At 42.9% G+C, this 15,301-nt stretch overlaps 1 protein-coding gene and 1 non-coding gene across 3 annotated transcripts in view; both read right to left on the reverse strand.

Moving 5' to 3' along the window:
• The window catches only part of LOC122943543, a 633,637-nt gene that overhangs the window by 149,368 nt on the left and 468,968 nt on the right, over positions 1-15,301 (reverse strand). The window lies entirely within an intron of this gene.
• On the reverse strand, positions 13,794-13,865 carry TRNAE-CUC. The gene has a single exon. It is a non-coding gene; the product is annotated as a tRNA-Glu (tRNA).

Consider the following 15,301-nt stretch of genomic DNA (forward strand, 5'->3'; position numbering starts at 1 on the left):
ATTGCTTTTGGGGCAGCCGTTTTGATAAAAAAAGAACTTTTATTAATATGCTAATGAGCCTCTAGGTGCTATGGGGGCGTCATTAGCACCTAGAGGCTCCGTCTACCTTCAGAAACTGCCGCCGCCGAGCGCGTCCCTCCAGCCCGCCCATCTCCTCCTGAATGCGATCCTCCTTGTGAGCGTATGTATTCTGCGCATGCGCAGTGAATGTCTGACCGCTTCCTTGCTCAGACATCTCCACTGCGCCTGCGCGATGACGCCATAGTGCTCCGAGGAACAGGCGCAGTGGAGATGTCTGAGCAGGGAAGCTGTCAGACATTCACTGCGCATGCGCGGAATACAGGCGCTCACAAGGAGGATCGCATTCAGGAGGAGATGGGCGGGCTAGAGGGACGCGCTGGGCGGCGGCAGTTTCTGAAGGTAGACGGAGCCTCTAGGTGCTAATGACGCCCCCATAGCACCTAGAGGCTCATTAGCATATTAATAAAAGTTCTTTTTTTATCAAAACGGCTGCCCCAAAAGCAATTATATTAGGATGGTTGGGCAGAGCAGACACTAGCGGATCGCTAGTGTCTGACAGCTAAATATGTGACACCGAAGTGGTAGAAACCCTTTAATTATATTAACGCGCATGAATTTACTCTGGAGCACAATTGAACGGCCTGATGGCTGTGACACCAAGGTTTAAAACATCTATATTGAAAATCCTTCATAATATAGAAAAACTTTTACAAAAGGACGACTTGAATGGATGGTTATATAATAGACAGTGGTGTACAACTGAAATAAATAGACCTATAAATAAATGTATAAAACTGTGCGTCAATAGCTCTATGTGCAATTCAGTCATTACTGTAGGTAAAATAATTTTCAATTAAGGAAAGGAATATTTCATAGATTTGAAAAGGACTTGAGAATGTATCTGTTGTGAAACATTTCTTTGTAAGCATCCTTGCTGGCTTTTATTCTTTAGCTGAGGGATTTAGTTTTAAGACATGAGTCTCTTGGTTTTGACCAAATTGACTGTGCAGATTTTTATAATCTAAGAAGTTGCAAAAGTGCTAGTAATGTGAGCATTACCTCATTACTGATGAGGCTCCCATATTTTAGTAAGCCTTTAAGACCTCCAAACCTGCCCTCACCATTGTCTACTGCTGCTGCAAGGTCTGTAAATCCAGATAGTCTACAGAACCTCAGTAGTGCACCCTACACAGAATAATCTGACAGAAAACATTTTCTTTTCTATAACTGTGGTGGTTTATGGCCTCTATTAGAGAGGAGCAAAGTTTTGATAAATTAAATTCTGCAGCTTCACTGAAGTTCCACAAGAAATTCGATTTGTTACAATTAATTTGTCATGAAACACACTAAAATCAGGTATTCCCAGGCCAATCTGCCTAAAAGCTGAGTTTTCAAATCCGGCATAAAAACTGATTTTAGACGGAATTGCAGCAAACAGATGTCAAAACAATGACATCAGTCCTCAATTAAAGTGTAGGGTAAATAAAAAATGTTTTTACCGCCTCCGGACCGCCTAACGCAGGATTGCGGTCCGTAGGCGGTCGATTCATTCCTCCTTGACGCGCATAGCCGGCCCGCGCATGCGCATTGTGGGCCGGCAAAAGTCGCAGGAGGAGTTCGTCACCAGCCAATGATCATCGCTGGCAGGCTGGTGATTTAAAAAAAAACAAATCACAAGTCAGTTAACACATTATATTTATAAATATAATGTGTTAAATGGCTTCTGTGCTCCTCTGCTGGTTCCTTTCCGTTAGTTGGTCCCAGCAGAGGAGCACAGATCACTGTAAGTGCACAAACACCACACATTTAGCCCTAGATCACCCCACATCACCCCAATTAACCCCTTGATCACCCCTGTCAATCACTAGTGAAAGGGAAAAAAGTGATCAGTGCAAACTGTCAAATTTTTTTTTTTCCACTAGTATTGACGGTTAGGTTTTAGGTTAGTTTAGGCCCCTTTGTTAGGTAGTTAGCGTCGGATAGCGCCCAGCCCACCGCACCGCAGTCACTAATTCGCTGATTAGCGTATCGCTAATCAGCATTGGTACTTTTATAGTATCTGTAAGTGATCAGAACTGATCACAGTCAGATCTATAATAGTATTAGTGTCACCTTAGTTCGCCCTCCACCCAAAACGCAGTGTTTGCCCGATCGGCTTGTTCGGTCGCCCCACACGTGCGTTCACCCACGCCCGCCCCGCCGCAGTGACAAATTTTTTTTCATTATTGCACAATCACTTTACAAGCACTGCGGCGATAAAAAAAATCAGTTTTGATATTTTTTATCAATCGCAGCGGCTTCCTGTACTTTGCTAGCCTCCCATTTGTAAGACAGGCTTGTTTTTTTTCTTGGGTAGTCTCAGGGAATACCCCCTAAATTTAGTTGACCAAATGGCAAGTAAGGGGTATTCTTCTGAAGAGGCCTACAGGCTTCTGACCCAGTCGGATGAGGAATGGGAACCCTCATCTGACGAATCCAGCGGGTCAGAATACGAACCTGTAGAAAGCAGTGGCAGTCTGACCCAAAGTTCGGACGATGAGGTTGAGGTCCCTGATACCACCAGACGTACCCGGCCCAGTGTTGCTAGACCACAGGTTGCGCAGGACCCGCTTCAAGGGCAGCAGAGTGGGGCTGGCGCTGTCGGATTACGTGGTGAGGCATACACCAGCAGCGCAGGACCTAGTACCAGCACTGCCGTAGAACATGGTGAAGTGGCGAGCACCAGAAGGGCAGTTGAAGCTGGTACGGTGGCACGTGCATTAGTTCCCCCGTCGCAGCCACCGCACAGACAGGCCCGTAGAGCCCCTAGAGTCAGTGAGGTGCTGGCAAACCCTGATTGGCCGCCCCCAACTTCAGCCGCACCAGTAGTTCCCCCTTTCACCGCCCAGTCTGAAGTTCAGGTTGAGAAAGCTCAGATCGGATCGGTACTGTTTTTTTTTTTAGCTGTTGGACTCGGTATGCCACTCAATTTATAGCCGCCAACACGGGAAGCTTTTATGCCCAGTCTTTATGCACACAGACACGCAGACACAACAATACAAATTGAACGAGCAACCAGTGTCATTGAAAAGCCCCTCTTGGTCCACGACTATAATTTGCTCATGGGAGGGGTGGACTTCAATGACCAGATGTTGGCTCCTTATTTAGTGTCCCGCCACACCAGACGCTGGTATAAGAAGGTGTCTGTATATTTAATTCAATTGGCTATGTACAATAGTTTTATTTTCTACAGTAAGGCTGGGAGAACAGGATCCTTCCTCAAATTTCAGGAAGAGATCATCGAGAACCTCCTGTATCCAGGAGGTTCCGTGGCCCCATCCACCAGTGTAGTGAGCCGTCTACACAAGCGACATTTCCCCAATGTCGTTGCTGGTACCTCAACCCAAGCCTCACCCCGAAAAAGATGCCGTGTCTGCAGCAGGAGTGGAATAAGGTGTGACACCCGCTATTTCTGTTCTGACTGCCCTGACCACCCTGCCCTATGCTTAGGGGAGTGTTTCCGGAAGTACCACACACAGGTACACTATTAGCATAGGGATTGCGTCACACAGGACAGGCACACAGGGCTATTAGGGCCCTTTCACTCACAGCTGCTGCAAACCTCTCCTTTCACCTGGGACAAAGTGCATAATGTACTTCGCCACATCTCTGGGCGCTTTGCGCTTTGCATATTGTCCCATGGGGAAGGAGAGGTTTGTCCTATAAAGGTAAAAAAAAGCAAAAAAATAAATAAAAATCACAGGTAAGCAAAAAGGTAATGTTCTGTTCCAAAAGTTCAATAAAGTTTATAAAAGTTAATGTTCTGTTCAAATGTTATATAAAGTTAATGTTAATAAATTTATTGCGTTGCGGCCTGTTTTTTTTTTTTTACCTTCTAGGTGGACCAACCGATGAACCAGCTGCAGCACTGATGTGCATTCTGACAGAAGCATTGCGCTGCTGTCAGATTACACAAAAGTCGGTGTATGCGGTGCTGCAAGACAAGATTTCTCTTCTGCAGTAAAAAAGATACGTTTGCCGAGGCTTATGAGCTGAGGGGCGGTGTTCATATGCTTTGGCAAACACTTTGTATATAAAAAAAAATCTAAAAAAATCCTGGCAATGATTTATTCATCCACATCGATTGATGTGAATGGAGAAATCGGGTTTGCCAGGGCATACGAGCTGAGTGGGTTTGAATGTTGGACGGAGCTCCTATGTCCTGGCAGACGTCTTTCCCCTCTTTTTTGGGGGACAGAGATTTTTTCATCCACATTGATCGATGCGAATGAAAAAAATCTGTGCCGTTCATTTTTTCAGAGGCTGAACGAAAAAAAAAAAATCTCATTACCCGTATGCTAAATATAAGGAGACTAGCAGAAACTCCTAATGCTGGCCATACATGTAATGATTGCGGAGACCCTCAAATGCCAGGGCAGTACAAACATCCCACAAATGACCCCATTTTGGAAAGAAGACACCCCAAGGTATTCGCTGAGGGACATATTGAGTCCATGAAAGATTGAACTTTTTTTCCCAAGTTAGCGGAAACGGAGACTTTGTGATAAAAAACTAAAAAAAAAACAATTTCAGCTAACTTGTGCAAAAAAAATAATAATCTTCTATGAACTCGCCATGCCCCTCATGGAATACCTTGGGGTGTCTTATTTCCAAAATGGGGTCACATGTGGGGTATTTATACTGCCCTGACATTTTAGGGGCCCTAAAGTTTGGCGTGTCTTTTTACATATACCCATGCTGGGTGAGAGAAATATCTCTCTAAAATGACAACTTTGTATTTAAAAAAAATGGGAAAAGTTGACTTTTAGAGAGATATTTCTCTCACCCAGCATGGGTATAAATAAAAATACACCCCAAAACACATTTCCCTACTTCTTCTCAGTACGGTGATACCACGTGTGTGACACTTTTTTGCAGCCTAGCTGGGCAAATGGGCCCAAATTCTAAAGAGCACCTTTAGGATTTCACAGGGCATTTTTTACACATTTGGATTTCAAACTACTTCTCACACATTAGGGCCCCTAAAATGCCAGGGCAGTATAAATACCCTACAAGTGACCCCATTTTGGAAAGAAGACACCCCAAGGTATTTCATGGAAGTTTTTATTTTTTGTCACAAGTTAGTTGAATATGAGACTTTGTAAGAAAAAAAAATCATCATTTTCCGCTAACTTGTGACAATAAATAAAAACTTCTATGAACTTACTATGCCCATCAGCGAATACCTTAGGGTGTCTACTTTCCAAAATGGGGTCATTTCTGGGGTGTTTCTACTGTCTGGGCATTGTAGAACCTCAAGAAACATGACAGGTGCTCAGAAAGTCAGAGCTGCTTCAAAATGCGGAAATTCACATTTTTGTACCATAGTTTGTAAACGCTATAACTTTTGCACAAACCAATAAATATACACTTATTGCATTTTTGTTATCAAAGACATGTAGAACAATAAATTTAGAGAAAAATTTATATAGAAATGTAGTTTTATTTGGAAAATTTTACAACTGAAAGTGAAAAATTTCATTTTTTTGCAAAAAATTCAGTAAATTTCGATTAATAACAAAAAAAGTAAAAATGTCAGCAGAAATGAAATACCACCAAATGAAAGCTCTATTAGTGAGAAGAAAAGGAGGTAAAATTCATTTGGGTGGTAAGTTGTATGACCAAGCAATAAACCGTGAAAGTAGTGTAGTGCAGAATTGTAAAAAGTGTTCTGGTCATTAAGGGGGTTTAAGCTAGAGGAGCTGAGGTGGTTAAAGAACAGGCAGGCTGATCTGTCAAACGGAAGGCTTCAAACCAGCAAAATGCTGGTGTGAACCCACCCTAAGGCATATTCTTCCCACTTGGTGGCCCAATCTCCGTGTGAACGCTTGGAAGTTACTGCTGCCTAATGCAGTATTTTTAAACCGACAGTGTGCTGGCCAAGTGTCTAATAAATTTCATAAAATGTAGTATAAAGTAGTGGCCCAATGACAGAGTGGGGAGGGGGGCAGCAGCAGTAATATTACAGAACAGAAGATCACAGTAGTAGCAGAACCCAACAACAGCAGTGTAATAGCAAGGCCCACTGGCATGTACCATATTTTCAGGCATATAAGACTACTTTCTAACACTAGAAATTATTTTCAAAAGTCGGTGGTCGTCTTATATGCCGGGTATACTCAGATCTGATGGTATATTCTAACCCCCAGGCATTCCCATGGTAATGGGGACGCTTGCCTGGGGGGTAAAATATAACATTGGATCCGAGTTTTCACGATCTCAGTGAGATTGTGAAAACTCAAATTTGATGGTATATTCTAACCTCCAGGCGTTCCCATGGTGACCAGGACGCTTGTCTGGGGGTTAGAATATACAGGGCCACGCCAGGTGCGTGACGTCAGTGAGTGAGTGCCACTCACTGCCTGATGTTATCGGAGCTGAGAGTAAGGTATCCTAGTAAAGAGATGAGCAATGATTAAAGTTAAAGTTACGGATTACAGTTTATAAATGTACTCCTGTGAGCGTCGGATAGGGGGATCTGTGAATGGCACTGTTTAGGGAGGATCTGTGGATGGTACCGTTTGGGGGGGGGGGGTCTGTGAATGGCACCGTTTAGGGGGGGATCTTTGGATGGCACCATTGGGGGGGGGATCTGTGGATGGCACCATTTGGGGGGGGATCTGTGGATGGCACCGTTTAGGGGGGGATCTTTGGATGGCACCGTTTAGGGGGATCTTTGGATGGCACCGTTTAGGGGGGATCTTTGGATGGCACCATTTGGGGGGGGGATCTGTGGATGGCACCATTTGGGGGGGATCTGTGGATGGCACCGTTTAGGGGGGGATCTTTGGATGGCACCGTTTAGGGGGGGATCTTTGGATGGCACCATTTAGGGGGGGATCTTTGGATGGCACCATTTAGGGGGGATCTTTGGATGGCACCGTTTAGGGGGGGGGATCTTTGGATGGCACCGTTTAGGGGGGGGGGGTCTTTGGATGGCACCGTTTAGGGGGGGGGAATCTTTGGATGGCACCGTTTAGGGGGGGGGATCTTTGGATGGCACCGTTTAGGGGGGGGGAATCTGTGGATGGCACTGTTATGGGGAGGGGGATCTGTGGATGGCACCGTTTAGGGGGGGAATCTTTGGATGGCACCGTTTAGGAGGGGGGAATCTTTGGATGGCACCGTTTGGGGGGATCTTTGGATGGCACCGTTTGGGGGGGGATCTTTGGATGGCACCGTTTAGGGGGGATCTTTGGATGGCACCGTTTAGGGGGGGATCTTTGGATGGCACCGTTTAGGGGGGGATCTTTGGATGGCACCGTTTAGGGGGGATCTTTGGATGGCACCGTTTAGGGGGTATCTTTGGATGGCACCGTTTAGGGGGGGGATCTTTGGATGGTACAGTTTAGGGGGGGATCTTTGGATGGCACCGTTTAGCGGGATCTTTGGATGGCACCGTTTAGGGGGGATCTTTGGATGGCACCGTTTAGGGGGGATCTTTGGATGGCACCGTTTAGGGGGGGATCTTTGGATGGCACCGTTTAGGGGGGGGATCTGTGGATGGCACCGTTTAGGGGGGGGATCTGTGGATGACACTGTCATGGGCTGGATCTGTGGATGACACATAGCATAAGATGTTATAGTGTCATCCATAGAGCCCCCATAGCAGTGTCATCCACTGATCACCCTCCCCATAGCAGTGTCATCCACAGATTCCCCCTCCCCATAACAATGCCATCTACAGATCCCCTTCCCCATAACAGTGCCATCCACAGATCCCAGTCAGTTCCCTGGATTGGAGAAGATCGTCTTGAAGACAGGGAGGAATGGGCATTCAGGGGTAGTCTTATACGGCGAGTATAGCACAAAACCTTTATTTTAAATCGAAAAGTTGGGGGTCGTCTTATACACACGGTCGTCTTATACGCCGGAAAATACGGTATATCCTTTTAAAAATGTTAGATGTACATATAATTAGGCCAAGAAACCTCACTGTAGGAATGGCAGTAGAGGCAGCAGGCAGCATCTGAATGGTGGCAGCAGTCCATGGTCAGAATAAAAGGTAAATTTTTCTAAATATTCCAGTGTGCTAGCACACTACAGGCACCGGTATCTGTAAATCTTGGTTGATTCATGGCTGACTGTTCTTTATAAAACGTTTATGTCGGAAGGAAAGGAGGAGAGTTCTTGTAAGGGTAACTATGCCCTCCGCCGCAATGAACACCCACTCTAAAGCCACACTACTGGCTGGGCAGGACAAAATACCCATGGCAAACTTGCCCAGTTGAGGCCACACTTCAAGTTTGCATGCCCAATAGCCAAGAAGATCGTGGAGCATGGGTGACAGGGTGCAGTCCATGTATGCCACCACCTGCTGGTTGAGGTTCTGCTGGATGTCCCACTGCTGCTGCTTACTGGTTTCTTCAGAAGGCGGTTGAAGAAAACTGCTCATCAGAGACTCCAGACTTAAAACGCTGCTTATAGAGATGGTGGATTCTGAGCACAGAGGGTCTTCATGGTCATACCTTTCCGAGGACAGCAGATGGCGCTCGTAGGCAACGACCAACCAACTACACAGCATGTCTCTACAGTACTCCATTTTTGCATCCCTCTCAGAAGGTCTAAAAAATGCTGCCATTATTGACCTGCAGCGAGGGTCTAACAATGTGGGTAGCCAGTAGTCATCCCTCTGCCGAATCCTGACAATGCAGCTGTCACTACTCGAACATGATAGCTAATGTTGAGCTAATCGAAGCATCCGAAATGGAATTCTATATGAGGTTTATGAAAAATTCTATTTGCAACTAACCTGAAGTTCCTGGCACATCGTGGTAACTAATCGTTTAATTTCTAAAATGGCAGCCATGTGTGTTAAAGTGTAAAAGTAAGAAACCCGGGAATGCAAGATCATAATGACGTGCAGACAGCCAATCAGCAGCTAGCCAGCCCCTGTGATGTCACAGCTCTTTAAAAACCTCATCTTACGCAGTTTCCGCCATTTAACTATGAGCTGACACTCCAGAAAGGCAGAGAGTTCAGAGAAGAGCTACCAAACTAGTACATGGATTGCAGAATAAAACTTACCAGGAAAAATTAAAGGACCATAACATGTATAGCTTGGAAGAAAGACGAGACAGAGGGGATATGATAGAAACTTTTAAATACATAAAGGGAATCAACAAGGTAAAAGAGGAGAGAATATTTAAAAGAAGAAAAACTGCTACAAGAGGACATAGTTTTAAATTAGAGGGGCAAAGGTTTAAAAGTAACATCAGGAAGTATTACTTTACTGAGAGAGTAGTGGATGCATGGAATAGCCTTCCTGCAGAAGTGGTAGCTGCAAATAAGGAGTTTAAGCATGCATGGGATAGGCATAAGGCCATCCTTCATATAAGATAGGGCCAGGGGCTATTCATAGTATTCAGTATATTGGGCAGACTAGATGGGCCAAATGGTTCTTATCTGCCGACACATTCTATGTTTCTAGCATCGACTCATATATGACGTTTCCACAAGTTGGAACTCCATCCTCCACCTGTTGGACCGACTATATGAGCAGAGGAAGGCCGTAGACAATTTATTGATGATGCAGGCGGACATAAGTACTCCCCTGTATAATTTCAACGTTAGCCAGTGTCAGCTCATGCGTGACACCTGCTGTTTGCTCAGGCTCTTTGAGGAGACTTTGTCAACTGTCAGGTACTGGTAGAACATTTTTGCTCCCCAAACCACTAACAGGTTCCCTCTAAGTTCTTTTTGTTTGATGTCAGTCACTATTTTATATCAAGAAGTCACCATTTGGTTTTAATTGCACTCCTTAACCCCTTTCTGTTAATAATCTCAGATTAAAATCATTTTCCAGCTTCCACTCACTCATATAATCAATTTGATTTGGTTATGGATAACGTTTCAATTTTTGCCTTTTACCTCATTGGTTAGAAGGGTTACAGGTTTGTATATCTATTATGTACCACTGATATTACAGGTTTCTATTTGCTCTTCCAGTTCCAGTTCATAGTTCTTAATAAACATTTTGTATAACATTTTATTGCAAGAAATATTAAATTAATAACAGCAGTGTGGATGTTATCAAATAAATAAGTCCTTCGCATAACTTCACCGCATAGTTATGGAACACAAAATCTAGACACAACTAATTTAATGTGGGAATTATACTTTATAAACATTTATGGCAGATGGCAGGAAAGCCAAATACATGATTTTACATGTATATGCGTTCATAGAATAAACAAATTTCCAAAATCTAAAAAGATGAATAAAGAAAACATGCATGGTACATATTTCGCTCATCGATATGATTAAAGTGCATTTAAATATAAATGGAATACCCCAAAAAAATCACTTCAACATCAAAGGGTGACGTGTCATTTGTCAAAGCTATTGTTTATCAGAGCAGGACTTGAGAACTGAGAATTGTTCAATTGATGTTTGATTAAAACAGAACTGTTTGTGAATACGTCGGGGGGAAAAAAATACCGTTTGAAGGACAAGTTGTGCTTTTTGGATAAATACGTGGATTTATTTTTATACATGAAAGTGGTAGAGTAGAATTAACAGCAGCTGTGTCTATAGCTTGGTACACATACATATACATTATAGGAAAGCATGAGACTCCCATATACTTCACAAACTAGAATGGGCTACCAACTGTAAGGCAGTAGGCAAAATTCAAAAGTAAATTATTATTTGGGCTTTTTAATTTTTAGAAAGAGGTGAACTAGAATATATGGTATTTTAGCCAACCATTTACAGCAATTCCTTCTTAAGATAAAATATATTTACCATAGTATTCCTACTAAAAAATAATTTGGCAAAAACAGAATCTTTTTTTACTTTCCTCTTGTCTAAACCTGGGTGTGTCTTGTAGTCCAAAAAAATATGGTGCATGCTCACTACCATTACAAATTCACACAAGAAAACCAAACCTTCATGGATAGTAGACAGAGACCTGAAAGTTGATGGTATTGGAGGCAATTAATGGGTTAACGAAAGTCCAATGTACGCAAGGGTAGGGGGTCGGAGGATGAGGTATAGCTGGTTTGGTGGAACAAAGATCCATTGGTAATTGGTGGTTTAAAACATAGGCAAGAGGGATTAATATTGTGTATAAAAAGAGTGGAGAAGCCGAAATGGAGGTGTCTTACCTTCTACTACCAGTGTGAAGATATCGCATTTACCCTCCCTGTTCTGCCTATCTTTTTATTTCTTCTTATAAGTTCCCTATACATAAGAATATTCCTGGGACTTATTGTGAACGAATGCGCTTAAGAACGCGTGTTCCCAATAAGTCGCTTGTGTACAGCTGCCACCGATTAGCCCAAGAATGAGCAAACATTAATTTATTGGGTGAAAGTATAGTTTATGCTGACACTAGAGATGAGCGAATCGAATCCCACGAAGTGGAATTTAAACTGAATTTCAGGATAAATTTGATTCTCCTCAAAGTCGAATTTCCTTGCGCTTTGTGTTAGTGAATTAATTTAACATGAAATAGTGTAACAAACAAAAAAATTCATACTTACCTCCTCCATTTGCTCACGATGGGCAGCCAGCCGCCGTCTTTATTGAAGATCTCGTCCGAAAATCCCGTGCATGGTGACGTATGACGCCACCACACCGGCCAGCGTGATGACGTAATCTCGCTCAGTGCGAGATTTCTCTCCAGATCTTCAAGCAAGATGGCGGCAGCCGGACCGTCCCGAGCAAATGGAGGCAGTTTGATTTAAAAAAAATATTATGTTAATTTCACACTGTTTTTACACTCAGATGCAGTGATGATGTATGAACGCAGCATCTGAGGGGTACAATGATGAGGGGCGGCGCTATCACAGCTCCCAGTCATTGCACTTTCTACTTACAAAAAAATGCGCTTCATGACTAAGTAATTCTCCACAAAGCTAATTTTTTAGTAAAATTCTGTGAATCAGCCGAATCGAATCAGCATGGGGACAAGCAATTGTAATAGCCATCCCTTGTCCTCACATAGTGGAGGTGATTACTGCATGTATTTTCAGCTCTCACCTCCTCTGATGAGGCGGAATTAATGGGAAGGAACGGTTCCTTCTCCATCATTTCCTGCTCAGTCGGTGCATGTAAATTAGCGTTAAGGATGTTTTGTCAATGGATCCTTTCAATTAGTTTTTTTTCCTTATTTTTACAGATGTCACAACTGCAACTGGGTTTTTTCTTCTTGCCCTTGATGACAGATACTCCAGTTTGGCACTACATGCTGGTAGCTAAGCATTGAGGACATGCACACTAGCATCAGCTGATAAGTTTCAAAAGGACAGGAATTGGTTATGCCAATGAAAATTGTTTAACAAAATTGTGGCCATCCCACATAGAACATATTATGCTATCCTGCACTTTTTTGGGTGGGCCAGGTGGTAGTGAGAATGGTGGATCCATCCCTTCAGGCTGACATGGATAAAAACTAAAAAGCTGCACATTAGTAGGATAAAACCCTCTATATATAGAGAACACTGTGGTCAATAAAATGTAAATGAAAACAAAAAACACAAAAAGTTAAACAAAACAGAGAAAAAATAAATTGTACCGAAGCTAACTGGCACCTGTGTATCCATCACAATCAGAATAGAGTTTTATTCCCTGAACCATAAAGGATCCCATTTAGTGACTGCAAGCAGAGACAAAAAAATAAATTAAAAAAAATCATTAAAATAAAGTGACCTAAGGGCTCGTTCACACAACAGTTTTTTGAGTTCTGTATACGGAACTATGCATTTCAATGGTTCCGCAAAAAACTTCCGCAGTATAACTATAGCTGTTCTGTGAAGGTCTCATACAAGGGTGCATTGGCTATAGACCTTAGAGAAGTTTCCCGGTTGGCCAATGCCCAGGGGACCACCTGGGCCCTCCTCACGTCCGAGCAAAGTTTTTGGCAATGTATTTTTTGCTGCTGGCAGTATTTTGTGATGTACTGTGATACTTGACTCTGTTGGGATGGTATAAATGTTTTTCTAGCCCTGCCCTCCATCAATTTGGACCCAACTACAAAATGTGGCAATTTTTAGTATTTTTTCCAGGGCCACTTTAAGTTTCCAGTCTGCCCCTGGCCTCAGAGGTTTGTTAGTGAACATTAGTGATCAAGTAGCCTCATGAAAACCAAGGAACACAGCAGACAGGTCAGGGATAAAGTTGTCGAGAAGTGTAAAGAAGGGGTAGATTATAAAAATCGGTTCAATCCATCATCCAAAAATAGAAGAAACATAGAAACATAGAATGTGTCGGCAGATAAGAACCATTTGGCCCATCTAGTCTGCCCAATATACTAAATACTATGGATAGCCCCTGGCCCTATCTTATATGAAGGATGGCCTTATGCCTATCCCATGCATGCTTAAACTCCTTCACTGTATTTGCAGCTGCCACTTCTGCAGGAAGGCTATTCCATGCATCCACTACTCTCTCAGTAAAGTAATACTTCCTGATATTACTTTTAAACCTTTGCCCCTCTAATTTAAAACTATGTCCTCTTGTAGCAGTTTTAAAATCCTTGTCCCATTGCTATTATGCATTTCTTGTAGCGCAGACGCATAGCATTTTACAGACTTTGGCATCACGCTGTACTCAATTGGGCTTACAATCTTAAATTCTCCAAGATTGACACAGGGAGACCATACAAATTCTGTGCAGATATTGCCCTTGATCAGATTCGAACCCAGGACCCCAATGCTGCAAGGTTCCAGTGCTAACCACTGGGCTGCCATGGTAATCCACAAAACGAGTAAGCAAATAAAGATGCGCTTTTCCCTGACCGGGAATCGAACCCGGGCCGCGGCGGTGAGAGCGCCGAATCCTAGCCACTAGACCACCAGGGAAGGGTTGAAGGACTATGGCACAGCTGCAAACCTACCAAGACATCTGTCCACCCCTAAACTGACATCCCATGCAAGGAGAGCACTAATTAAAGAAGCAGTCAAGAAGTTCATGGTCACTCTGGAGGAGCTGCAGAGATCCACAGCTCAAGTGGTGGAATCTGTCGCCAGGACAACTACAAGTCCTGTACTCCACATATCTGACCTTTATGGAAGAATAGCAAGAAGAAATGACTAAAAATACAGGCAGAGCTGCAAAGAATGGTTTAGATTAAAAGCATATTCATGTGTTAGAGTGGCCCAGTCAAAGACCTAAATCTTATTCAGAAGCTGTGGCAAGATTTGAAAATTTCTGCTCACAGACAATCTCCATCCAATCTGACTGAGCTAGAGCTATTTTGCAAAGAAGAATGGGCAAAAAACATTCAGCCTCTAGATGTGCAAAGCTGGTAGAGACATACCGCAAATGACTTGCAGCTGTTATTGCAGTAGAAAGTGGTCCTACAAGGTATTGACTTGGGAGGGCTGAATACAAATGCATATACTTGCTGCTTTGCGTTGCTCTTTCACATAAAATCCCTATAAAGTACATTGAAATGTGTAGGTGTAACATGAAAAAAAATATGGAAATGTGCAAGGGGTATGAATACTTTTTCAAGGCACTGTAGGAATTATAACGAAGAATATTTAAAGTTGCTTCATAATCCTCTTTCTACCAGGTGTTTCCCTTTAGAAGTGTTGACAAACATCATTCATGCCTGAAAATGAGCATGTCGTGTGTGGCTCACATTGCACTAGCTTGACGTGTTGGCATGGCGGTAGTTTCTGACTGCAATGCACAAATCTGAAATAATACAATTGTTGATTGGCAGATTGCAGTAATCATATGGGCGAATTCAGTGTACGTATTTATACTGCCAATCCTTGTTTGTGCTCGAGACTGATACAAGACTTTCTCACATCCCTCAGTCTCAAAAGAGCCACAAGTAATTCAGCAGAAGATTAAGGATCTTTATAAATACTTCTCTCCAATCTCTCACATTGGCTTTATTTGCATCTTGGCCAGAAAGATCATTTTCCCCTAGATAAATTAAAATATCAGTGGTTTGCGATTTCTGTGCCTCCATTGTATGCAGTCAAAGTGCAGTGACAGTGATCATCTGAGATCAAAAGATGAAATGTTTATTTAATACCAATGAGCAGACAATGAGCTACTGATGTCAGCAAATTAGGGAAATTTTATTCTACAATCTATTCTATGCAAAATATCCATATCTTTTGGACCAACGGAAGACTGCTGATAAGTTTATTTACACACTTTAAAAGGTCTGCCAGTCTCAATTTATCAGTAGATTTGGTGTGACAATTTATTCAGTGTTCTCGCTTACAAGCAAGGAGCTACATAGAAAGCATGATTGGTGATAACTCTTCTACTTCAA

The sequence above is a fragment of the Bufo gargarizans genome, chromosome 7 (genome assembly GCF_014858855.1).
Source record: "Bufo gargarizans isolate SCDJY-AF-19 chromosome 7, ASM1485885v1, whole genome shotgun sequence".
NCBI lineage: Eukaryota > Metazoa > Chordata > Amphibia > Anura > Bufonidae > Bufo > Bufo gargarizans.